The sequence below is a fragment of the Ovis canadensis genome, chromosome 2 (assembly GCF_042477335.2).
Source record: "Ovis canadensis isolate MfBH-ARS-UI-01 breed Bighorn chromosome 2, ARS-UI_OviCan_v2, whole genome shotgun sequence".
Taxonomy (NCBI): domain Eukaryota; kingdom Metazoa; phylum Chordata; class Mammalia; order Artiodactyla; family Bovidae; genus Ovis; species Ovis canadensis.
The window spans coordinates 31,065,066-31,092,102 of NC_091246.1; the positions used below are offsets into that span (position 1 = coordinate 31,065,066).

A 27,037-nucleotide genomic window follows, 5' to 3' on the forward strand; every position below is an offset into this window, starting at 1 on the left:
TTTCCGTAAAGGCTAAATCATTTTATACTCTAAGCAACAATGTATGAGAGCGCCAATGTCTCCACATCACCACTAACAATGGTTGTTTTCTGTTTTGTTTCATTTTTATAATAACCATTCTGTGTGTGTGTGTGTTACTCACTCAGTCGCATTCAACTCTTTGTGACCCCATGGACTGTAGCCTGCTAGCTCCTCTGACCATGGGATTTCCCAAGTAAGAATACTGGAATGGGTTGCTATTCCCTTCTCCAGGGGACCTTCCCAACCCAGGGATTGAACCCAGGTCTCCTGCATTGCAGGCAGATTCTTTACCATCTGAGCCACCAAGCAATCTTAATAACCATTCTACTGGGTGTGAAATAGTTTTGATTAGCTGTTGATTCTCTGTTGACTGATGATGCTGAACATCTTCTCATATGCTTATTGGCCATTTGTGGATCTTGGGAGAAATGTCTAAGTCCTTTGCCTCTTTTACATTGTGCTGTCTGTTCTTTTGTCAGAGACAGATTTTTAGACAAGTGTGAGAGCAAAAGAAAAAAATGACAAACACCTTATGCCTTCAAGTGGACCTTACAGAATCTACATATTTATCTGGAAAAGGAAGGATGTGTAAGACACGCTCACACCCTGGCCTAAGGCCTTGTGCCTCTTTATTCTTCCCTGGTGTGTGTGTGTGTGTGATAGGGATAGTCATGACCTTTGTTTAGAGCAGTACTTCTCAAATTTTACTTCATATCCGCATCACCTGGGTATGCTGCTAAAGTGCAGATTCTGGTTCAGTAGAGCTTTCAACAAGCTCCCAGCTGATGCTAATGCTGCAGGTTCATTGCTTACAGTTGGATTAGCAAGGCCTTAGAGAACAATTTTGGAGAAGGCAATGGCACCCCACTCCAGTACTCTTGCCTGGAAAATCCCATGGGTGGAGGAGCCTGGTGGGCTGCAGTCCATGGGGTCTCGAAGAGTTGGACACGACTGAGCGACTTCACTTTCACTTTTCACTTTCATGCATTGGAGAAGGAAATGGCAACCCACTCCAGTGTTCTTGCCTGGAGAATCCCAGGGACAGGGGAGCCTGGTGGGCTGCCGTCTATGGGGTCGCACAGAGTTGGACACGACTGAAGCGACTTAGCAACAGCAGCAGCAGCAGAGAACAATTTACATATTAAAAATGTTTTGTGAAGATTTTCAAATAGTTTCTGGGCCAAACATGGCTTTAGGAAGCAGGTTCCACACTTGAAAAATAACAGCATACTATTAGGATATCACTAAAGATATCTATGGCATGTCTAGTACAGGAGTCCCAAAGTAAAGTGCTTATTGAGGTCAGTCTAGGGTGGGATGGAGATTACCTAGCTGGAGAACCTCTGCCTGTTTATGGGAGGTACTGCTCTTTAATATCAATAACCTCAGATATGCAGATGACACCACCCTTATGGCAGAAAGCAAAGAGGAACTAAAGAGCCTCCTGACAAAGGTGAAAGAGGAGAGTGAAAAAGCTGGCCTATCAACATTCAAATAAGGAATATCATAGCATCCAGTCCCATCATCTCATGGCAAAAGATGGGGAAACAATGGAAACAGTGACAGACTTTATTTTCTTGGGCTCCAAAATCACTGTGGACAGTGACTGCACCCACGAAATTAAAAGATGCTTGCTCCTTGGAAGAAAAGCTATGACAAACCTAGGCAGCATATTAAAAAGCAGAGACATTACTTTACCAACAAAGGTCCAACTAGTCAAAGCTGTGTTTTTTCCAGTAGTCATGTATGAATGTGAGAGTTGGATCATAAAGAAGGCTGAGTGCCAAAGAACTGATGCTTTCGAACTGTGGTGCTGGAGAAAACTCTTTCTCCAAAGAGTCCCTTTGACTGCAAGGAGATCCAAGCAGTCAATCCTAAAGGAAATCACCTCTGAACATTCACTGGAAGGATAGATGCTGAACTGAAACTCCAATGTTTTGGTCACCTGATGCAAAGAACTGACTCATTGGGAAAGACCCTGATGCTGTGAAAGATTGAAGACAGGAGAAGAAAGGGACGACAGAGGACAAAATGGTTGGATGGCATCACTGAATTGATGGATATGAGCTGAGGAAGCTCCAGGAGATGTTGAAGGACAGGGAAGCATGGCGACCTGCAGTCCAATGGAATCACAAAGAGCTGGACATGACTGAGCAACTGAACAACAACTGCTCTTAAACTATAGCTGATGGTTCTGTCAAGTCAGCTTATTTCTCTTTCTCTGTTCTTTTCTTGTCACAGCAGATATTAGGAGTGACAGACCAAAGTGTGAGATGACAGAAAAGTTACAGCTCAGTTAGGCTCAAGCAGACAGATATTTTATTAGACAGGTGCTCCAAAAACACAGGAGCAAGCTGATCACAAAGGAAGTCCTTCTCATTTTTCCTATTGAGCCTGTTTGGCTTCTTGCTTTCATAGTCCCTGTCTCCTTTTGGTTATGGTGTGTGCAGAGTAGAGCTTGTACACATCACCAGTCAATGAAAGGGAATGCAATGGGGATACACTCAAGGCCAATTGACAGTTGTAAGTTATACAACAGCAGACTATGTTATTTATGTCTTCCCATAATTCAGTTCAGTTCAGTTCAATCGTTCAGTCATGTCTGACTCTTTGCGACCCCATGAACTGCAGCACACCAGGCCTCCCTGTCCATCACCAACTCCTGGAGTTTACTCAAAATCATGCCCACTGAGTCAGTAATGCCATCCAGCCATCTCATCCTCTGTCGCCCCCTTCTCCTCCTGCCTTCAATCTTTCCCAGCATCAGGGTCTTTTCACATGAGTCAGCTCTTCACATCAGGTGGCCAAAGTATTGGAGTTTCAACTTCAACATCAGTCCTTCCAATGAATATTCAGGACTGATCTCCTTTAGGATGGACTGGTTGGATCTCCTTGCAGTCCAAGGGACTCTCAAGAGTCTTCTCCAACACCACAGTTCAAAAGCATCAATTCTTAGTCACTCAGCTTTCTTTATAGTCCAATTCCCATAATTCAGTCTGTTATAATTAGATATAGAATATTTATGAGCCCTTGCTGGGCTCTTAACTACCTGTTTACTTGGAGAATCCCCTGTGTTTATTTTGTATCCACTATGAGTGTAGGGCACATGTGCAGGAGTTGAAAGGTCTCTGTGGTTACTTTGTAGCATATCTGTGAGCGCTACTGGGTGTGTCTGGGATGCATCTTAGAGATCAGCTTGCATTCCTTTCAGCCAGACCTCTTGTCGCTCATGTCTAACTTCCCACGTAACAGTTCCCAGGCAGAAATGCTGGCCCAGGATGCCCATGTTTTCCATCTTATAAAGGAGAAGACGGATATAGAGAATATTTTGTGAAATCCTCTGATTTCAAAATGTTTTTGATTCTTTTTTTTTTTTTTTTCTCCAGCAGTCTTCAAGCTAAACAAAACAAGTCTGTTAGCCATATGCAACCTTCAGGGTGCTGGTTTATTCTTTCCGGCCCAATGTTTTGCTGGACACTCAAGAGATACAGAAAAATAGGACCTGATTTTGAGGCAAGAGGTAGATAGTTCTGCCAAGGTAAAGTGATTGGCGATTCATTCCCTGTGTACCGAAACTCCAAAATATTAATAGCAGGACAAGTGAGAGAGGAGGCTGGGCTCTGGCCAGATAGAAGATAAGAGACCCCATATTTCTCATTCTTGAAGTCAGAAGACCTCCCCGACTACACAATGTAGAAAGGCTCCTTGGAGGTCGAAAGGGGAGTGACGCTAACTATCCAAAGGCCTCTTAAGTAGAATCCATCTTGGCTAAGAGATGAGTGTGCACACATGGGAGGATCCTGAGATATACCAGATATGGACTTTGAACCAGGCAAATAAAAATAATTGGCCAAAGGAAACCCAGAGGAAATGTCCCATAAAAGTAATTCAAACTGTCATAAGAGTGGGACTTTCTCAGAATCTGCCCATGTGTCTCTCTACATGTAGTATCCTCCTTTTCCTCCTAATAAATATTTACTATTACTTTCCTTGTTTATGAGAATTCTATGTTTTGCAAAGCTTAAGGGCTAGGGCCAGTCACTGACCATTGATTGTTCTAGTGGTTAGGATTTGATGCTCTCACCACTGTGACCCGACCTCAAACTCTGGCCTAACTGAAACCTGCTTCAAGCTGCTGTAGGTCAAGGCCACTAGCAATCAGTTTTAGCTCTTACGGTGACTGTAACCTTGCAGGGAACTAAGATATATACACATGAGGCCAGGGAGCAACACAAAGACAGGCATCTGCAAGTGTGAAAAACAAGATCCAAGCCATTTAAGGAAGCTGTGATCAAGCCCCAAAGAGACTGCAGATGATGATCTGTCTCTTGCTGTTCTAATTTTCTTTTTTGCAGTTAAAATGATTTCTCCTGATGCACTCTCTCATTTGGCTTACATGCAACACGGGAGTGACATTTTTAAAAACTACACTTACATGTGATGAGATTATGCCAGAAAAACTAATCAAATGAGACAATAAATATAATGTGCTTGGCAAAATGTGTGACATTATAGATGCTCATTAAATGTTATTTCTCCCATTTCCCTTATAGATCTTGAGGAATAAAAATACAGCACATATATGTATGTGTATATATATATGTGTGTGTGTGTACACACATATATATGTTATATTGGTGTCACTTTTGGGATTTCTTCCTTTATCAAGCAGCAGGCTTTTTTCTAGCTTTATTGAGTTATAATTGACATATAACATTGTATGAGTTAAAGTGTACAATATGGTTTGATACACATATATATTGTGAAATGATTATCACAAATAGGTTAGTTAACAGCTCCAGTTCAGTTCAGTTGCTCAGTTGTGTCTGACTCTTTGTGACCCTATGGACTGCAGCACACCAGGCTTCCCTGTCTATCACCAACTCCTGGAGTTTCCTTAAACTCATGTCCATTGAGTCAGTGATGCCATCCAACCATCTCATCCTCTGTCATCCCCTTCTCCTGCCTTCAATCTTTCCCAGCATCAGGGTCTTTCCCAATGAGTCAGTTCTTCACATCAGGCAGCCAAAGTACTGGAGTTTCAGCTTCAGCATCCATCCTTCCAATGAAGTTAACAGCTCCATCACCTCACATACTACCATTTTTAGAAAATGAGAACTAAGAGATTTACTCTTAATTTACTCAAAGATTTACTCGTTGTGACTCTTAGGTAGCAAAGAGTCGGATACGACTGAACGACTAATACACACACACTCTTACATCTCTCCATTTAGCCCACTCAGCAGCAGTTGTTTTATTGTATGGTCTGACTGTACTGAAACCTTAATGTACCACATGAATAAATGCAGTTAACTAGTCTTACTGGAAAATGCTAGGCAATTAAAGGGTCAATCTGAAACAGATACAAGATCGGGAAAACAATTATTTTTGACTTAATAGTTGCCAGAATTAATCAAATCATAAATGTGCATAATTTGCTATTTTTAAAGTGCTTATTCTTAGGAGTTCTTTACTATTGATTTCATTCTAAGTGAATCATTATGAAATACTTATGAAGAAAATTAATTTTAAGCCATGTGTTTATTTTAAAATATAATTTATTATTTTTGCAAGCAATAAAAATGTGCTATGTTGGTTACAACATACTCTGATTGGTGGGAATGCATGCTCTAAATAGGAATGCATTTTTTACTGAACCAAAAAAAAAAAAAAAACCAGACTAAAACTGCCTTTAGATACATACATATATGTGCATATGTATTAATAAGAGTTGTGTGTTAGTCACTCAGTCATGTCCAGCCCTTTGTGACCCCATGGACTGTAGCCCACCAGGATCCTCTGTTCATGGAATTTTCCTGGGAAGAATGCTGGAGTGGGTTGCCTTTCCCTTCTCCAGAGGATATTCCTGACCCAGGGATTGAACCCAGGTCTCCTGAATTGCAGGCAAGTTCTTTACCATTTGAGCCACAAGGAAAAGCATATATGTATATATATACACACACACATATATATATATACATATATATATATACACACATAAAGTTTATATATATATGTAAAGTTTATATATATATATATATATATATATATATGAAGTTTTTGTTGTTGTTTTCTGGGAATGCCGTGTCAGAGACTGCAAAATGATAGTTATTTCTCCATTCTACATTTATAGTCTTTTAGTAAGAGTCTCCTTCCTTCCTGTTTCTTGAGGTGGTTTAGGACTCCTTCCCCTGGCTTTTTTGAATGAAACATTATAGTATTTTGCATTTATCTTGTTTGACATTTATGAGACTAGAAGAGAAGATGTTGATTAATTAAAAGAAGATCCCCTTCACCAGGCTAAGCTTCACAAGGGCAGAGAATATGTATTTTTTCTCTTTCTTTTATTTTTTTCATCACAGTAACCGCAGATCCTATGTATAGTCTAACCTCAGCTGAGTTCAGCTGCTAGGAAGAGAGATAAAAAATAACCGTAATTGAAACAAAACAGATTTGTTTTTCTTTTTTCTAAAAGAAGTTCAGAGCTAGGCAAATCAGATGACTCTCATGATTATTGGGGACCCAGTGTCCTGAATATTCATTGGAAGGACTGATGCTGAAGCTGAAGCTCCAATACTTTGGTCACCTGATGTGAAGAACTGACTCATTTGAAAAGACTCTGATGCTAGGAAAGACTGAAGGAGGCTGGAGAAAGGGATAACAGAGGATGAGACGGTTGGATGGCATCACCGACTCAATGGATATGAACTTGAGTAAACTCCAGGGGTTGGTGATGGACAGGGAGGCCTGGTGTGCTGCAGTCCTTGGGGTTGTGAAGAGCCGGACACGACTGAGCAAGTGAACTGAACTGAACTGAGGGTCCTTTTATTTCCTTTGTTCCGCCATCCTATTCCAAGACCACTGTCCTTGAGGTACTTTATGATCTAAGATGACTGGACCTCCAGTAGAGGGCAAGAGAAAGGAGGAAAGGGCTAAAGCTCCTTACCTACTGTCTATCTTTTGAGAAGCCTTTCTGAAAGTCCCATGCAACAGCTTCCACTTTTCTCTCACTGGCTGCAACTTTGTAACATGCTGCTGCTGCTGCTGCAGCTAAGTCGCTTCAGTCATGTCCGACTCTGTGCGACTCCACAGATGGCAGCCCACCAGGCTCCCCCGTCCCTGGGATTCTCCAGGCAAGAACACTGGAGTGGGTTGCCATTTCCTTCTCCAATGCATGAAAGTGAAAAGTGAAAATGAAAGTGATGGCCACCCCTTAATAGCAAGTCTGGAAAATGTGGTCTTTTTGATTGGGCATGTTGCCATGCTGAAAGAGAAAGTCACTCAGTCATATCGGACTGTTTGTAGCCTGCCAGGGTCCTCTGTTCATGGGATTCTCCAGGAAAGAATACTGAAGTGGGCTGCCATATAAGTATCAATAAAAACGGTGTTCTCATACTAATAAGGAAAGAGGAAGTGGTAAAATGAGATTAATACGGACAATCTAATCAGTTTTTCATTAAGTGAAATTTATTCAATTTATAAGATTGTTCTTCAAGACTCCTTCCCATCCTTTTTTTTTTTTTAAAGTCAAAAATGTTTCTAAAAAATTGAAATAATGGTAGATTCTCCCTTACTCCCCAATGTTTTTATTTGACCTAATAAAAAGTTACCTCTTTTAGTCCTCTAATATTATTAACATTTTACTGGCCCACATCTAGGGAGCTCCTGGACTATAGAGGTGAGCTGTGAGATTTCTCCCAACTCCAGGATAATCCGGTGGTTCTGTGTCTTCAGTGCACCCTATATGCTTCATGCCTTCTGCTTGGGAGGTGCTCATGAGGTATCCACTGATTCATCAAATAGTTTTATCCAAAGTGCTAATTCCCAGTGGCACAAAGAAGAGCTGCCACCTCCAGTGCCTTGATCAGGGCTTGCTTTGCAGTAAGGAAGAGAAATTCATGGAAGTCCGAATAAGTCAAGGAGTGATTGTTGCAAGGATACAGGGGAATCTCATGGGCAACTGAAACAGAAAAATTAGCCTGCTCAGTTTGCAACTGGGCTTAAACATGGGAAGTTGGAAATGGAAATTACCCTTTATCTCACATGGAATAACATGATCTTTCAAACTTCTCTGTTTTTTTCTGCCAACCAACTTTGTTTGCTACTTAAATTTTTCCTTCCCTCAGTAACTATGGTTGGCATGAGGTTTGGCTTCTGTGATGCAGGGGTGCTACAGTCAATCTCAGTGCTGCAATTGCAAATTACCCAACAAAAGTTTAATTGGTTCAGCAAATATCAGGTTACTATTTCTGATTCAAGTAGTTGTGTCAAGGAGTTGGGCAACTAGTACAAATATGTCTTTCTAAGGTTCATTCTTTTCAACAGGACCTACGGTATGAGCATGTTGAGGGAAGTGGCAGTACCAGGCAACAGTTATAATACATTTCCCTCTTCCTGTTAATTTCCACCTCTGGCAGCCCTCTGTTTCCTGACCTCAGATCCTCTTCCTCCTATCAGGGTGGCAGATCAAAGACCTTCACTATTACTTGAACCATTTCATTAAAAAAAATTATTCATTTGGCTCTGTCAGGTCTTTATTGCCATACACAGAATCTTCATTGCATCACGCAGTATCTTTTATTTTGACACACCAACTCTCTCTAGTTGTGGCCTGTGGGCTCAGAAATTGTGGCTCACGAACTTCAGAGCACTATGGTGCAGCTTCACAGTGCCGTAGCACATGGCTTAGTTGCTCCACAGGGTGTGGGATCTTAGTTCCCTGACCAGGGATGGGACCGATGTTCCATGCATTGCAAGGCAGATTCTTAACCACTGGACCACGAGGGAAGTCCCTACTTGGAGCATTTCTCTATGCATTTCATGCACAAACATTATCACTACTGTTTTCATTTCCATATTGTCAGCATTCATTTCCTCATTCAGAATGTTTTATAAGGAAAGTGATGAACATGCATAGCCTTTGGGGTCACATCACTCCTCCCCCACTGCTGCACACTAAAACCTTGAGAAGTGGTTTGGTAACCAGACTGGGGCCTAAGCAAGAGAATAGCAAGTAATTAGAAGCCCCTGAGTCAATCTACTTGTATTTGAAGATACAGTATCTATTAGCAGAGATTGCTCTGTGCATCAGCTTCTTTATCTGTGAAACTGCAATATTATCTACAACATAGGGTCACTGTAAGAAGTAAAAATAATCAGCCTAGGGCCTGGGACTTACACACTTATTAAATAGTCATAGATGAGATACAAGCAGCAAATACCAGAGTCAAGGACAAGATAGTGTTAAGTGTTGTGAGAGCTGGAAACCAGGTGGTATCTGGACTAATTCTGGAAATATGAGTCTTACTACAATGGCTATAAATGCCAGCAAATTTGGAAAACTCAGCAGTGGCCACAGGACTGGAAAAGGTCAGTTTTCATCCTAATCCCTAAGAAAGGCAATGCCAAAGAATGCTTAAACTACAACACAATTGCACTCATTTCACATGCTAGCAAAGGAATGCTCAAAATTCTCCAAGCCAGGCTTCAGCAATATGTGAACTACCAGATGTTCAAGCTGGTTTTCGAAAAGGCAGAGGAACTAGAGATCAAATTGCCAACATCCAATAGATCATGGAAAAAGCAAGAGAGTTTCAGAAAAACATCTATTTCTCCTTTGTTGATTATGCCAAAGCCTTTGACTGTGTGGATCACAATAAACTGTGGAAAATTCTGAAAGAGATGGGAATACCAGACCACCTGACCTGCCTCTTGAGAAACCTATATGCAAGTCAGGAAGCAACAGTTCGAACTGGACATGGAACAACAGACTGGTTCCAAATAGGAAAAGGAGTACGTCAAGACTGTATATTGTCACTCTGCTTATTTAACTTCTATGCAGAGTACATCATGAGAAACACTGGGCTGGAAGAAGCACAAGCTGGAATCAAGATTGCTGGAAGAAATGTCATTAACCGCAAATATGCAGATGACACCACCCTGATGGCAGAAAGTGAAGAGGAACTAAAGAGCCTCTTGATGAAAGTGAAAGAGGAGAGTGAAAAGTTGGCTTAAAGCTCAACATTCAGAAAATGAAGATCAAGGCATCTGGTCCCATCACTTCATGGGAAATAGATGGAGAAACAGTGGAAACAGAGGCAGACTTTAGGTTTTTGGCCTCCATAATCACTGCAGATGGTGACTGCAGCCATGAAATTAAAAGACGCTTACTCCTTGGAAGAAAAGTTATGACCAACCTAGACATCATATTAAAAAGTAGAGACATTACTTTGCCAACAAAGGTCTGTCTAGTTAAGGCTATGGTTTTTCCAGTAGTCACATACAGGTGTGAGTTGGACTATAAAGAAACTGTGGTGTTGGAGAAGACTCTTGAGAGTCCCTTGGACTGCAAGGAGATCCAACCAGTCCATCCTAAAGGAAATCAGTCCTGAATGTTCATTGGAAGGACTGATGCTGAAGCTGAAACTCCAATACTTTGGCCACCTGATGCGAAGTGCTGACTCATTTGAAAAGATTCTGATGCTGAGAAAGATTGAAGGCAGGAAGAGAAGGGGATGACAGAGGATGAGATGGTTGGATGGCATCACTGACTCAATGGACATGAGTTTGAGTAAACTCTGGGAGTTGGTGATAGACAGGGAAGCCTGGCATGCTGCAGTCCATGAGGTCGCAAAGAGTCGGACACGACAGTGACTGAACTGAACTGAACAATGGCTGGAATCCAAAACAGTTGATTTTATTTGCTTACTGAATGCTTCCTTTGTGGCTAAGCTGGTAAAGAATCCGCATGCAATTCGGGAGACCTGGTTCAGTCCTTGGGTTGGGAAGGTCCCCTGGAGAAGGGAATGGCTACTTACTCCAGTATTCTGGCTTAGAGAATTCCATGGACTGTATAGTCCATGGGGTCACAAAGAGTCAGATTGTCTGAGCAACTTTCACTTGCACTTTACTGAATGCTGAAGGAGGATTTGGTATTGTCGGTTGCTGCACTCAGCTGTGATGTTTATTCCTAATAGAATGTAAAGATTCTAAAGGGTGGATTCCATTAGAATAGATTCTATTTCTAAGGATGAAACAGTTTTTGCCTATGCATGCCATTTTTCATTTTTGCTCTATTACTTAAATATGATTTGACTCTATACTGTAATCAAAATTGTTTCTAGAAGCACACATACTTAATTTTATATTGAGTTAAAAATCGGATTCATATCTAGGTATTTTTCTCAGGAAGCTTTTCAGGCACTTTACAGTGTGCTCATCTCCTTACTGCTTAAAGTATTAGGATAGCTCCATACATGTGGATGCCAGATAAAATGAATGTCTATAGAGAAAGTGAAAGTACAAGTCACTCAGTCGTGTCCGACTCAGAATTTATATGATACATGTTACCCATTTAAGTCTGCTGCTGCTGCTGCTGCTAAGTTGCTTCAGTCATGTCCGGCTCTGTGAGACCCCATAGACAGAAGCCCACCAGGCTCCCCCGTCCCTGGGATTCTCCAGGCAAGAACACTGGAGTGGGTTGCCATTTCCTTCTCCAATGCATGAAAGTGAAAAGTGAAAGTGAAGTCACTCAGTCATGTCTGACTCTTAGAGACCCCATGGACTGCAGCCCACCAGGCTCCTCCATCCATGAGATTTTCCAGGCAAGAGTACTGGAGTGGGTTGCCATTGCCTTCTCTGCATTTAAGTCTAAATTAGGCTTAATATGATGTTATTTCATATACTGTTATAAGTCATGCAAGTCTTTATTAACTACCGAATTTAAAAGACATAAAACTACAGTGGGTACTCCCAGGTGGTTCTAGTGGTGAAGAACCCACCTGCCAATATAGGAGAGGTAAGAGATGCTAGAAAAGTGATGCTTAAAATTCTCTAAGCCAAGCTTCAGCAATATGTGAACCGTGAACTTCCAGATGTTCAAGCTGGTTTTAGAAAAGGCAGAGGAACCAGGGATCAAATTGCCAACATCCGCTGGATCATCGAAAAAGCAAGAGTTCCAGAAAGACATCTATTTATGCTTTATTGACTATGCCAAAGCCTTTGACTGTGTGGATCACAATACACTGTGGAAAATTCTGAAAGAGATGGGAATAACAGACCACCTGACCTGCCTCTTGAGAAATCCGTATGCAGGTCAGGAAGCAACAGTTAGAACTGGACATGAAACAACAGACTGGTTCCAAGTAGGAAAAGGAGTACATCAAGGCTGTATATTGTCACCCCGCTTATTTGACTTCTATGCAGAGTACATCATGAGAAACGCTGGGCTGGAGGAAGCACAAGCTGGAATCGTGATTGCCAGGAGAAATATCAATAACCTCAGATACGCAGATGACACCACCGTTATGGCAGAAAGTGAAGAAGAACTAAAGAGCCTCTTGATGAAAGTGAAAGAGGACAGTGAAAAATTTTTCTAAAACTCAACATTCAGAAATCTAAGATCATGGCATCCAGTCCCAATCACTTCATGGGAAATAGACGGGGAAACAGTGGGAACAGTGTCAGACTTTATTTTTCTGGGCTCTAAAATCACTGCAGATGGTGATTCCAGCCATGAAATTAAAAGACGCTTACTCCTTGGAAGGAAAGCTCTGACCAACCTAGACAGTGTATTAAAAAGGAGAGACATTACTTTGTCAACAGATGTCCATCTAGTCAAGGCTCCGGTTTTTCCAGTGGTCATGTATGGGTATGAGAGTTGGGATAGAAAGAAAGCTGAGTCCAGAAGAACTGATCTGTGGTGTTGGAGAAGACTCTTGAGAGTTCCTTGGACTGAGAGGAGATCCAACCAGTCCATCCTAAAGGAGATCAGTCCTGGGTGTTCATTGCAAGGGTTAATGTTGAAGCTGAAACTCCAGTACTTTGGCCACCTGATGCAAACAGCTGACTCATTTAAAAAGATCCTGATGTTGGGAAATATTGAGGGCAGGAAGAGGAGAAGGGGACGACAGGGGATGAGATTGTTGAATGGCATCACGGACTAAATGAACATGGTTTTGGGTGGACTCCAGGAGTTGGTGATGGACAGGGAGGCCTGGCCTGCTGAGGTTCATGTGGTCGTAAAGAGTCAGACATGACTGAGCGACTGAACAGAGCTGAAGAGATGCTAGTTCTATTCCTGGGTCAGGAAGATCCTCTGAAGAAGAGCATGGTAATGGACTCCAGTGTTCTTGTCTACAGAATCCTATGAACAGAGGAGCCTGCTGGGATATGGCCCATAGGGTCAAGAGTCGGACACAACTGAGGCAATTTAGCATAGTACAGCACAAAACTATAATACGGCAGGACCTGAATGAACCCTCAGTTCAGTTCAGTCACTTAGTCGTGTCCGACTCTTTGCGACCCCATGAATCGCAGCACGCCAGGCCTCCCTGTCCATCACCAACTCCCAGAGGTCACTCAGACTCATGTCCATCGAGCTGGTGATGCCATCCAGCCATCTCATCCTCTGTCATCCCCTTCTCCTCCTGCCCCCAATCCCTCCCAGCATCAGGGTCTTTTCCAATGAGTCAACTCTTCGCATGAGGTGGACAAAGTACTGGAGTTTCAGCTTTAGCATCATTCCTTCCAAAGAACACCCAGGGCTGATCTCCTTCAGAATGGACTGGTTGGATCTCCTTGCAGTCCAAGGGACTCTCAAGAGTCTTCTCCAACACCACAGTTCAAAAGCATCAATTCTTCCGTGGTCAGCTTTCTTCAGTAACAGAACATATTTTCTCTAAAGAAATACATAGTTTAGTTGCTTCCTTTGCTGGTAAACAAACTTAAACTTGCTCACATTTGTCACCACAAAAATGACTTTCTTCCTAAGGGCAAGGGGCCATGATGAATGTCACTCAAGTATGTAGCCCTCTACATCAGCTCTGTTGTGGATCTACCTACATTGAACTAGGCACACATCAAACAAACACAGACCTTTTTAGCTGGCAGAGAATATTTTCAAGAATATGTTTAACATCTCATTCCCTGATACAGCTACAGTTCTTGCTGTCCCAAATTGTAGATAGGGGTCCTTTTGTAGCTCCTTGATTGAGTCTTTTAGGCCTCCCTGGTAGCTCAGACGGTAAAGCGTCTGCCTACAGTATGGAAGACCCAGGTTTGATTCCTGGGTTGGGAAGATCCCCTGGAGAAGCAAATGGCAACCCATTCCAGTATTCTTGCCTGGAAAACCCCATGGACTGAGGATCCTGGTAGGTTACAGTCCATGGGGTTGCAAAGAGTAGGACACGACTGAGGGCCTTCACTTTTAATAAAAAAAAAATTTTTTTTTAATAGATTATCTAATCCCTGAATCCAATTTATTTGGTAAAGTGGGTATTCCTTCATTAAAGAAGGCTGAAGGTGCTTGGTTATTTTTATTATGTGCGTAACTTGCCTTGTTTTTTGAAAGCACCTGTAAAATTGTAATTTTACAATTGTAAGTCATAGATTAAAAAAAAGTTAAATCTTAAAAATGTTTCCTCAATAAATTTTTTTTCAACAACTTAAACATCTATGAAAAAACTTCATGCATTACTAGGTTCAAGAATTAAAAATCCACCAAGACACGCTAACGACAAAAATGGAAGTTTGTTTTTAAAAAAAAAGATGCCTTCCATTTAAGTGGTTTAAATGCAGCGTAGAACTGATTTGAACCCAAGCAAACACTGTATGGAACTGATTTTACTGGGGTGAGGGATCCAAAGAAAGATTCCCTTTTTTATGTGACTATACCTAGAAAATAATATTCTAGGCTTTGTTTAGTGGTTTTACATTCCTGACAAAGACTTAATTTTTCTTTTAAAAATTTTCTGCATTTTGAACAGAATCTTGAAATTAAGCAACAACCTGTTTAAAAACCCAGGGTTTTTCCCCTTCAGGTCCTTCCTGCGGTCTACTTGAAGCCCGCGACACCAGCTTAGTGCTCAGGAACAACTAAGGCAGCCTCAGTAGGGCCCCTCGCCTAGGCCCGCCCCAACGGACCGACTTCCGGCCGAGTCCGGGCCCGCGTCCCGCCCCACGAGCACAAGATTCGTCGGAATTTTCCCGCGACGCCGCCGGGGTGTAGGGTCGCTGGCCAAGCCCCAGAGTGCACTGCGAATACGTGCGCGCGCGGCTCAGCTGCCGAGCAGCCGCGGGAAAATTCCAAAAAAGTGAAAACAAAACACAAAAACCAATACGAAGCAAAGTCAAATTTTCAAGCCACAGAACCCGGGCGGTTGGCAGCCTTTTCGCCACTGCCCAAACTGCTGAAGTTGCTCTGGCGCGGACCACCGGTAAGAGAGAGGCCGCAGAGCGCGAGTGAAGGCGTCTGCCTCCCTCGGGGGTCTGGCCGACACGTCAGCTTGGGGGTGTGGGTTGGGGTAGGGGGGAAAGACTCGCGAGAACGTCCGCTGCGCGCACCGCATCTAGGTGAATGAGCAGGGCTCAGGCGGTGAGAGGGGCTGCGAAGTGGATAGGGGTTTGAGGTGGGGCCAACCCTGGGGGGCGGGGCCGCGGGCGAGGGGCGTGGCTAGAGGGCGGGGCAGGCTCGGGGTGTGGAGTCGACCGAGGGGTCGAGCGGAAGGGAGGCCCCCCAGAGCTGTGGGAACTGGGGGTTGCCGTTTTGCTTCTTTCTGTTCATTAAGCGGAGGCAGCTAGGTCTTCTTAAAAGGACAGGAGCAAAGGTGACTTTCTTTGCCCTGGATCCTTGGGCGCTGTGAAAAGCTCGCCATTTAAAATTCATCACCCATTAAAGCTGGCCGCCTGCTCGCCGCACCGCCCCCCGCCCCCAGAGTGCTGGATGGTGGGGGCCCAATTAGAGGAGCCCGGGGCGGTTTGTTACCCTTCCTGCTTTTCCAGCTTTGCATTTTAGGAAGAGAGGAGGGTTCTAATGGGCGATCATTTCCCAGAAACTCACTTTTTTGGACTGGCAGGCCAAATAGCGTCCAAAGCCTTTGGGAGGTGTTTTTGTTTTTGTTTTGGAGAGGTGGGGAGGTTTGTTTAGCTTGCTTTTTCGGTAATTTTTTACGGGGACGCGTTTACAACATGAACCCTCTATGGTCACATTGCATGGGCTGGAAAAGTCCGGAGAGGGAAAAAAGATTTGGAGTTTTAAAAACAGGAAATTTGGGACCAGAATGTCAAGGAAAGGCTGAGGAATTTTCCAGCAAAGACCTGTATGTGCTGCTGTGTTTGTCGTAATCTGAAATTGTTGGAAAGCTCTTGGGCTCCTGGTTTCATTCTAACCCTTTTCCCATTTAATGCATCATAACTGAGATATGGTTGACTTATTTATTACATTAGTAGGGCACTTTTGGGCCACCAATATTCAGTTCTTTCCGGATGTCACTCACCTTTAGTGGTGTGCAGCTCAAAACATTTTTTCATTACTTCCCTCAGGAAGAGAGGAAAGATTGTTACAAATGGTAGATAGAATTCATACCACCTGTTGGGATCACTTGTACAAAAACTTTGATAGAAAACAATCATTGTGAGTTTATCCATTAAACTTAAAATGCTATTTCAATCTAATATACTGCGCTAGATTCGCAGGGAAGTAAGCCCTCATATACGTTATTCATATGTGTACAAGAAAGACTGCATCAGAAAAGAATTTGCTTTTCCTAGTTATATCAAGGCCTCTTTCCAGCAGAGTAAAAGTTAGATCCTGCTTCTTTAAAATTGAGTTAATTATACCTTGGTATGTTATATATTTTAATTCACCCTTTTCATTATTTAGTCATGTACTTCTTGATTGCTTGGAAAACACTTACTAAGCATACATGATTTTGGAAGATCTGAGTTTTCTATTCTGTAATAAAAACATTAACTTGATTGATTAGCTGAATGTGAAAGATGTGGTGCTGCTTGTATGTGAAACTGTGCGTGTACATTTAATAATAAATGGTACTTTTAACTAGTTCCATATTTCACCAAGTGGTTCCAGTAACAATTATACAAATTTTGTATTTATGAAAACCAGTTAAAGGTAGGCCAGCCTGGCCAGTAAAAAGGTGGATTGATTGTCCAGGCCACAGAGACAGCCTAGGAAACCTCACATCTGTGGCAGTTTCAGGTTGGTAGTGGTGGAACCTCAAGTCAGCCTGGAAATCAGCATCAAATGTATTATTATTATTTAAAAATTGAAGTATAGTCAATTTACAATATTGTGTTAGTTTCAAGTTACAATGTTTTTGCAGATTATATTCCATTATAGGTATTATAAGATAATGGGAATAATTTCATGTACTATACAGTATAGTTGCTTATCTATTTTATATGTAGTGGTTTGTATCTGTTAATCCCATACTCTTAGTTTGCCCCTCCCCCCTTTCCTTCTCTGCTTTGGTAACCACAAATTTGTTTTCTATATCTGTCAGTCTTTTTCTGTATCTATGAGTCTTTTTCTGTATTGTCTATACCTTCATTTTTATTATTTTTTAAGATTCCACATATAAGTGATACAATACAATATTTTTTTCTTCTGTCTCATTTATTTCACTAAGCATAATATCTTCCAGGTTCATCCATGTTGCTACAAACGTCATTATTTTTTATGGGTCACTTTGACTGTGTGGATCACAATAAACTGTGGAAAATTCTGAAAGAGATGGGAATAACAGACCACCTGACCTGCCTCTTGAGAAACCTGTATGCAGGTCAGGAAGCAACAGTTCGAACTGGACATGGAACAACATACTGGTTTCAAATACGAAAAGGAGTATGTCAAGCTGTATATTGTCACCCTGCTTATTTAACTTCTATGCAGAGTACATCATGAGAAATGCTGGACTGGAAGAAACACAAGCTGGAATCAAGATTGCCGGGAGAAATATCAATAACCTCAGATATGCAGATGACACCACCCTTATGGCAGAAAGTGAAGAGGAACTAAAATGCCTCTTGATGAAAGTCAAAGAGGAGAGTGAAAAAATTGGCTTAAAGCTCAACATTAAGAAAACAAAGATCATGGCATCCGGGCCCATCATCTCATGGGAAATAGATGGGGAAACAGTGGAAACAGTGATAGACTTTATTTTTTTGGGCTTCAGAATCACTACAGATGGCGATTGCAGCCATGAAATTAAAAGACACTTACTCCTTGGAAGGAAAGTTATGACCAACCTAGACAGCATATTCAAAAGCAGAGACATTATGTTGCCAACAAAGGTCTGCCTAGTCAAGGCTATGGTTTTTCCAGTGGTCATGTATGGATGTGAGAGTTGGACTGGAAAGAAAGCTGAGCACCAAAGAATTGATGCTTTTGAACTGTGGTGTTAGAGAAGACTCTTGAGAGTCCCTTGGGCTGCAAGGAGATCCAACCAGTCCATTCTAAAGGAGATCAGTCCTGGGTGTTCTTTGGAAGGAATGATGCTGAGGCTGAAAGTCCAATGCTTTGGCCACCTCATGTGAAGAGTTGACTCATTGGAAAAGACCCTGATGCTGGGAGGGATTGAGGGCAGGAGGAGAAGGGGACGACAGAGGATGAGATGGCTGGATGGCATCACCGACTCGATGGACATGAGTCTGAGTGAACTCTGGGAGTTGGTGATGGACAGGGAGGCCTGGCGTGCTGCGATTCATGGGGTCGCAAAGAATCGGACACAATTGAGCAACTGAACTGAATATTACATTGTTTCTATATAATCCACATCTTAATCCAGTCATCTCTTGATTGGGTACTTGGGTACTTGTGTTGTTTTTATATCTCAGCTATTATAAATAGTGCTGCTATAAACATTGGGGTGCAGGTACCTTTTCAAATTAGTGTTTTTGTTTTTTCCAGAAACATACACAGAGTGAATCAGATGGTAGTTCTATTCTTAGTTTTTTAAGGAGCCTCCACACTGTTTTTCATAGCGATTGGCACCAGCTTATATTTCTACTAATAGTGAAGGAAGGTTCCCTTTTCTTCACATCCCTGACAACATTTGTTATTTGTAGACTTTTTGATAAAGGCCTTTCTGATAGGTATGAGGTGATATCTCTTGTGGTTTTGATATGCATTTTTTATAATTAGTGATGTTGAGCATCTTTTCATGTGCCTGTTAGTCATCTGTATGTCTTCTTTGGAAAGATGTTTATTCAGGTCTTCTGCCCGTATTTCGATAGGGTTGTTTAGTTTTTGATGTTAAGTGGTACGAGCTCTGTACATTTACCTCTTGGCATTTGCATAATTTGCAAATATTTTCTCGCATTCTGTAAGTTGTGTTTTTTTTTCTTGATGGTTTCCTTTGTTGTGCAACAGTGTTAAAGTTTAATTGGGCGCCATTTTGGAGAAGAGAATGGCAAACCACTCCAGTATTCTTGCCTTGAGAAACCTATGAACAGTATGAAAAGGAGTAAGATATGACACTGAAAGATGAATCCGCCCAGGTTGATTCAGTTCAGTTGGTCAGTTGTGTCCAACTCTTTGCAACTTCATGGATTGCTGCACACTAGGCTTCCCTATCCATGACCAACTCCTGGAGCTTGCTCAGACTCATGTCCATCAAGTCAGTGGTGCTGTCCAACCATCTCATCCTCTGATCCTCTTCTCCTCCTTCCTTCAATGTTTCCCAGCACCAGGATCTTTTCCAGTGAGCCAGTTCTTCACATCAGATGGCCAAAAGTATTGGATTTTCATCATCAGCGTCAGTTCTCCCAATGAATATTCAGGACTGATTTCCTTCAGGATTGACTGGTTCGATCTCCTTGCAGTCCAAGGGACTCTCAAGAGTCTTCTCCAACACCACAGTTCAGAAGCATCAATTCTTCTGTGCTCAGCTTTCCTAATGGTCCAACTCACATCCGTACATGACTGCTGGAACAACTATAGCTTTGACTGCATGGACCTTTGTCGGTAAAGTAATGTCTCTGCTTTTTAATATGTCACCTAGGTTTGTCATAGCTTTTCTTCCAAGGAAAAGTGTCTTTTAATTTCATGGCTACAGACACCATCTGCAGTGATTTTGGAGCCCAAGAAAATAAAGGCTGTCACTGTTTCATTGTTTTCTCACATATTTGCCATGAAATGATGAGACTGGATGCCATGATCTTTGTTTTTTGAATATTGAGTTTTCAGCCAGCTTTTTCTCTCTTCTCCTTCGGTTTCATCAGGAGGCTCTTTAGTTCCTTTTCACTTTCTGCCATAAGGGTGGTGTCATCTACATATCTGAGGTTGTTAATATTTCTCCCAGCATCATGATTCCAGCTTGTACTTCATCCAGTCCAGCACTTTGCATGATGTGCTGTGCATATAAGTTAAGTAAGCAAGGTGACGATATACAGCCTTGACATACTCCTTTCCCAATTTGGAACCAATCCATTGTTACATGTCCAGTTATAACTGTAGCTTCTTGACCTACATAGAGACTTCTCAAGAGGCAGGTAAGGTGGGCTGGTATTCCCATCTCTTGAAGAATTTTCCACAGTTTGTTGTGATCCACACAGTTAAAGGCTTTAGCATACTCAGTGAAGCAGAAGTAGATGCTTTTTTGGAATTCTCTTGCTTTTTCAATGATCCAGTTTATGTTGGCTATTTGATCTCTGGTTTCTCTGCCTTTTCTAAAACCGGCTTGAACATCTGGAAGTTCTCAGTTCATGTACTGTTGAAGCCTGGCTTGGAGAATTTTGAGCATTCCTTTGCTAGTGTGTGAGATGAGTGCAATTGTGCAGTAGTTTAAACATTCTTTGGCATTGCCTTTCTTTGGGACTGAAATGAAAACTGGCCTTTTCTAGTCCTATGGCCACTGCTAAGTTTTCCAAATTTGCTGGGCATATTGAGTGCAGCATTTTAATAGCATCATCTTTTAGGATTTGAAATAGCTCAACTGCAATTCCATCACCTCCACTAGCTTTGTTCATAGTGATGCTTTCTAAGGCTCACTTGACTTTGCACTCCAGGATGTCTGGCTCTAGGTGAGTGATCACACCATTGTGATTATCTGGGTCATGAAGATCTTTTCTGTATAGTTCTTCTGTGCATTCTTGCCACCTCTTCTTAATATCTTCTGCTTCTGTTGGTCCATACTGTTTCAGTCTTTTAATGACACTCCAGGTTTGTAGGTGTCCAGTGTGCTACTGGAGAGGAGTGGAGAGATAGCTCCAGAAAGAGAGCTGGGTCAGAGTGGAAATGACCGTCAGTTGTGGATGTATCTGGTGGTAAAAGTAAAATCTGATGCTGTAGAGAACAATATTGCATAGGAACCTGGAATGTTAGGTCCATGAATCAGGGTAAGTTGGATGTGGTCAAGCAGGAGATGGCAAGAGTGAAAAATGACATTTTAGAAATCAGTGAACTAAAATGGATGGGAATGGGCAAATTTAATTCAGATGGCCATTATATTGACTACTGTGGAAAATAATCCCTTAGAAGAAATAGAGTAACCCTCATAGTCAACAAAAGAGTCCAAAATGCAATACTTGGGTGCAGTCTTAAAAATGACAGAGCTATCTCAATTTGTTTCCAGAGCAAGCCATTCAACATCACAGTAATCCAAGTCTGTACCCCAGCTACTAATGCCAAAGAAGCTGAAGTTGAATGGCTCTATGAAGACTTCTAGAATTTACACCAGAAAAAAAAAAAAAGATGTTCTTTTTATCATAGAAAGTTGGAATGCAAAAGTAGGAAGTCAAGAGATACCTGGAGTAACAGGCAGAATTGGCCTTGGAGTACAATATGAAGCAGGGAAAAGGCTAACAGAGTTTTGTCGAGAGAATACAGTAATGATAGCAAAAACCCTTTTCCAGCAACACAAGAGATGACTCTCACATGCACATCACCAAATGGTCAATATTGAAATCAGATTGATTATATTATTTGCCTCCAAAGATAGAGAAGCTCTATACAGTCAGCAAAAAGACCTGGAGCTGACTGGCTCAGATCGTGATCTCTTTATTGCAAAATTCAGGCTGAAATTGAAGAAGGTAGGGAAAACCACTAGGTCGTTCAGGCATGACCTAAATCAAATCCCTTATGATTATACAGTGGAAGTGATAAATAGATTCAAGAGGTTAGTTCTGGTAGATGAGTGCCCAAAGAATTATGTTCATAACATTGTACAAGAGGCTGTGATGAAGACCATTGCAAAGAAAAGGAATGCAGGAAGGCAAAGTGGTTGTCTGAGGAGGCTTTGCAAATAGCTGAGAAAATAAGAGAAGCAAAAAAAAAACAATGGAGAAAGGGAAAAATATACCAAACTGAATCCAGAGTTCCAGAGGAGAGGAGCGAGAAATAAGAAAGCCTTCTTAATTGAACAATGCAAAGAAGTAGAGGAAAACAATAGAATAGGAAAGACTAGAGATCTCTTCAAGAAAATTGGAGATATCAAGGGAACATTTCATGCAAAGATGGGCATGAGAAGAGACAGAAATAGCAAGGAGCTCACAGAAGCAAAAGAGATTAAGAAGAAGTCACAAGAATATACAGAAGAGATATACACAAAAGGTCTTAATGACCTGGATGACCGTGATGGTGTGTGGTCACTAACCTAGAGCCATACATCCTGGAGTGTGATATCAAGTGGGCCTTAGGAAGCATTACTACCAATAAAGCTAATGGAGGTGTTGGAGGCTCATTTGTTTGTTTTTGCTTTTATTTATTTTTCTGTAGAAGACTGATCTAAGAAAATACTGCTATATTTGTGTAAAACTGTTCTACCTCTGTTCTGTTTGGGGAGTTTTATGGTTTCAGGTCATAAACATTTAGGTCTTTAAACCATTTTGAGTTTATTTTTGTACGTGATGTGAGGAAATATCCTAATCTCATTGTTTTACATATGGTTGTACAGGTTTCCTAACACCAGTTATTCAAGAGACTATCATTTCTCTATTGTATATTCTTGCCTCCTTTGTCATAGAGTAATTGACCATTGGTGCATGGATTTGTCTGGGGCTTGTATTCTGTTTCATTGATCTATGTGTCTGTTTTTCTGACAATACCATGCTGTTTTGATTACTGTGGCTTTGCATTATAGTCTGAAGTCAAGGAGGGTTGTACCTCCAGCTTTACTGTTTTTTCCTCAGGACGCTTTGGCAATTAAGGTTTTTTTTTGTGGTTCCATATAATTTTAGGATTATTTGTTTTCATCCTGTGAAAAACAGGAGTATTTTGATAGGGATTACATTAAATCTGTAGATTGCTTTGGATAGTATGGGCACTTTAATAATTGTAATTCATGTAGTCCAAGCACATGAGTTATCTTTCCATTTCTATTTTATTCCTCCTTTTCTTTTGAATCATTTCAGTTTCCTTCATCATTGTTTTATAATTCTCAGAGTATAAGTCTTTTACTTCCTTTGTAAGTTTATTCTTATGTTTTTTTTTGGGGTGCAATTTTAAATATATTTATTGTTTTACTTTTTCTGATGTTTCATTATTAGTGTAACAGATTTATTAATACAACAGATTTCTATATATTAATCTTGTATCCAGCAGTCTTGCTGGTTTCATTTATTCTTATAGTTTTGGGTGGAAACTCTAAGGTTCTCTGTAGAGTCTCATGTCATCTGCAAACAGTGACAGTTTTACTTGTTGCCTTCCAATTTGGATACCTTTTATTTATTTTTCTTATCTTATTGCTGTGGCTAGGACTGCCAGTGGAAATGACAAGAGTGGGCATCTTTGTCTGGATTTTTAATTTAGCTGAAAGGGTTTCAACTGAAAAAGTTGAAACTTTTAATTTCATTTGATGGTTGGGTATTAATTGTGTTGGCTATGGATTTGTCATAAATGTCTCTTGTTATGTTGAGATATAGTCCCACCATATCCAATTTTTTATCATGAATGAACGTTGAAATTTGTCAAATGGTTTTTCTGCATCTATTGAGATGATTGAACTTCTCCAGTGGCACTGTGGTACTGTAAATAAGCATCAACAGTGGCTACTGCTGCCTTACCAGGCCCACACCCTAGACCCTCTTGTCACCTCTGTGTCCCTAGATTGAGTCTTTCCCCAGGTCCTGGCTACTCTAGAGCCAGGGCCAAGCTGTGACATGGACAGAGAAGGGGCAGGGATTTTTCTCAGAGTGGACTGGGGAATGTGGCAAGGGAGCAGCCTCTAAGACAGACCTCCCTCCTCCCTGTCTAGTGGTGAGGCAGTACCTATGCACCTCTTACTAGAGGAGTCTTGACTTCTTCAGTCTTTCTATCTGTCCTAGTAGCAGCCAAGGGAGCTTGTCTCATCCATATAGGTCCCCGGGACTGGGGCACCCGTTCTGTGGCTTGACCCACTCACTTTCACAGGATAAGTGTCTGCTTATGTGATCTCCCTTTTCCTTTTAGTCCCCTCCCAGGGGCATAGATCTAACCCATTACTCTTCTTTCTGTCCTGCCTGATTATGTGTGTATTTTTATTATAACTTTGATTTTTTAGGAGTTCTTCTGCCAGTTTCCAGTTAGTTTTCCTTGAAAATTGTTCCACATATAGATGTATTTTTGCTGTATTTATGGGAGAAGGTGACCTGCATGTCCTCTTATTCTGCCATCTTTATCCCCCACCAAATGGATTTATTCAATTTTATTTTAGGCTGGGGTATGTACATTTTCTGTTTTTGTTCATAGATCTTGAAAGACTGACCTTTTAGTATGAAAGAACATCTATAAAAGAAGTGCATTGACTTTGCGAGTGTTTTAATAAAAATGCAGTGGAAGTAGAGAAGGAAAAACTTTAAAAGTTCATCAGATAATAGATAAAATAGATAAAAAGGCAAATCTTCAGCATTTAAAATTTTCTACTAAATATTACACTTTTTTTTGGATTTTCTTTTTTAAGAACATGAAAGATACAGATCTCTATTTTTATATATCTTTATTTTACTTTGTTTGTAGCTGTAATGGGAAAAACACTTACCTTAAAAAGATAGCCCAAACCCGTGTAATAATGGTAACAAGCCTATCACTACCCCTTATACACATAAAAAAAAAAAAAGAGACATTTTCGGACTAATTTTTGAAGAGACTTTGCAGAGTTACCTGGTCCATTCATTCTCTTAGGCTCTTCAATAAACTCTGTTGAGTGTGTAGAAAACATTTCCCTGTTAAGATAGGAACATCTACAATCTTCCTGTTCAGTTCAGTTCAGTCGCTCAGTTGTGTCCGACTCTTTGCGACCCCATGAATCGCAGCACACCAGGCCTCCCTGTCCATCACCAACTCCTGGACTCACTCAGACTCACGTCCATCGAGTCAGTGATGCCATCCAGCCATCTCATCCTCTGTTGTCCCCTTTTCCTCCTGCCCCTAATCCCTCCCAGCATCAGTCTTTTCCAGTGAGTCAGCTCTTCGCATGAGGTGGCCAAAGTACTGGAGTTTCAGCATTAGCATCATTCCTTGCAAAGAAATCCCAGGGTTGATCTCCTTCAGAATGGACTGGTTGGATCTCTTTGCAGTCCAAGGGACTCTCAAGAGTCTTCTCCAACACCACAGTTCAAAAGCATCAATTCTTCAGTGCTCAGCCTTTATAGTCCAACTCTCACATCCATACATGACCACAGGAAAAACCATAGCCTTGACTAGACGGACCTTAGTTGGCAAAGTAATGTCTCTGCTTTTGAATATGCTATCTAGGTTGGTCATAACTTTTCTTCAAAGGAGTAAGCATCTTTTAATTTCATGGCTGCACTCACCATTTGCAGTGATTTTGGAGCCCCCCAAAACAAAGTCCGACACTGTTTCCACTGTTTCCCCATCTATTTGCCATGAAGTGATGGGACCAGATGCCATGATCTTCATTTTCTGAATGTTGAGCATTAAGCCAACTTTTTCACTCTCCTCTTTCAGTTTTGTCAAGAGGCTTTTTAGCTCCTCTTCACTTTCTGCCATAAGGGTGGTGTCATCTGCATATCTGAGGTTATTGATATATCTCCCGGCAATCTTGATTCCAGCTTGTGTTTCTTCCAGTCCAGCGTTTCTCATGATGTACTCTGCATAGAAGTTAAATAAGCAGGGTGACAATATACAGCCTTGACACACTCCTTTTCCTATTTGAAACCAGTCTGTTGTTCCATGTCCAGGTCTAACTGTTGCCTCCTGACCTGCATACAGATTTCTCAAGAGGCAGGTCAGGTGGTCTGGTATGCCTATCTCTTAAAGAATTTTCCACAGTTGATTGTGACCCACACAGTCAAAGGCTTTGGCATAGTCAATAAAGCAGAAATAGATGTTTTCTGGAATTCTCTTGCTTTTTCCATGATCCAGCGGATATTGGCAATTTTATCTCTGGTTCTTCTGCCTTTTCTAAAACCAGCTTGAACATCAGGAAGTTCACGGTTCACGTATTGCTGAAGCCTGGCTTGGAGAATTTTGAGCATTACTTTACTAGCATGTGAGATGAGTGCAATTGTGCTGTAGTTTGAGCATTCTTTGGCATTGCCTTTCTTTGGGATTGGAATGAAAACTGACCATATCTCTAATAACAGGAAAGCAGAGTTCATATAAAAATCACCTTTTGGAAACTGTATCCTGTTTTCTAAATAATTAAGTGATTTTTAGTAAATTTGGAAGATTTTTGAGATTGTGCAGTGATCACAGCAATTCAGTTTTAGAAATTTTACATCACCTTAATAAGTTTGCCTCTGCAGGTTTTGTACTCAGACCTGGTGCTGGCTTTAGCCTCATTGATTTGCTTTCTATCACTATCAGTTAGCCTTTTATGGAGATGGATTTATGAAATAAGTGCCGTCTTATGCCTGGCTTCATTTAGCGTAATGGTTTTGAGATTCATCCATGTTGTAGCATGTATCCATAGTTTGTTCCTGTTTATTGATAAATAACCATTGTATGACTATACTACATTTTCTTTATCCGTTCATCAGTTGATGGACATCAGTTGTTTTCACTTTTTGGCTATGATGAATAATGCTGCTGTTTTCATTCATGTACAAGTCTTTGTGTGGACGTACGTTCTCATTTTTTCTTGGATAAATACCCATGAGGAAATTACTGGCTTGTGTAGTGGTTTCAAGTTTTAATTTTTTAAGAAACAGCTAAACTGTTTTCCAGTATGGCCATACCATATTATGTTCCCACAAGCATTGTGTGAGAGTTTCGATTTTTCCATATCTTGACTTGTTATTGCGTCTTTTTTCATAGCCATCTTAGTATGAAGTAGTATCT

General features: G+C 41.2%; 1 protein-coding gene across 2 annotated transcripts in view; it reads left to right on the plus strand.

Moving 5' to 3' along the window:
* The first annotated feature begins 15,008 nt into the window (after positions 1–15,008).
* Positions 15,009–27,037, plus strand: part of FANCC (FA complementation group C) — a 323,090-nt gene continuing 311,061 nt past the window's right edge. Inside the window, exon 1 of one of the 2 annotated variants that reach the window (XM_069575745.1) lies at positions 15,009–15,236. The gene's annotated coding sequence lies outside the window, so the exon portion shown is untranslated. The remainder of the gene's footprint in view (positions 15,237–27,037) is intronic. The other variant, XM_069575746.1, reaches the window with a different exon arrangement.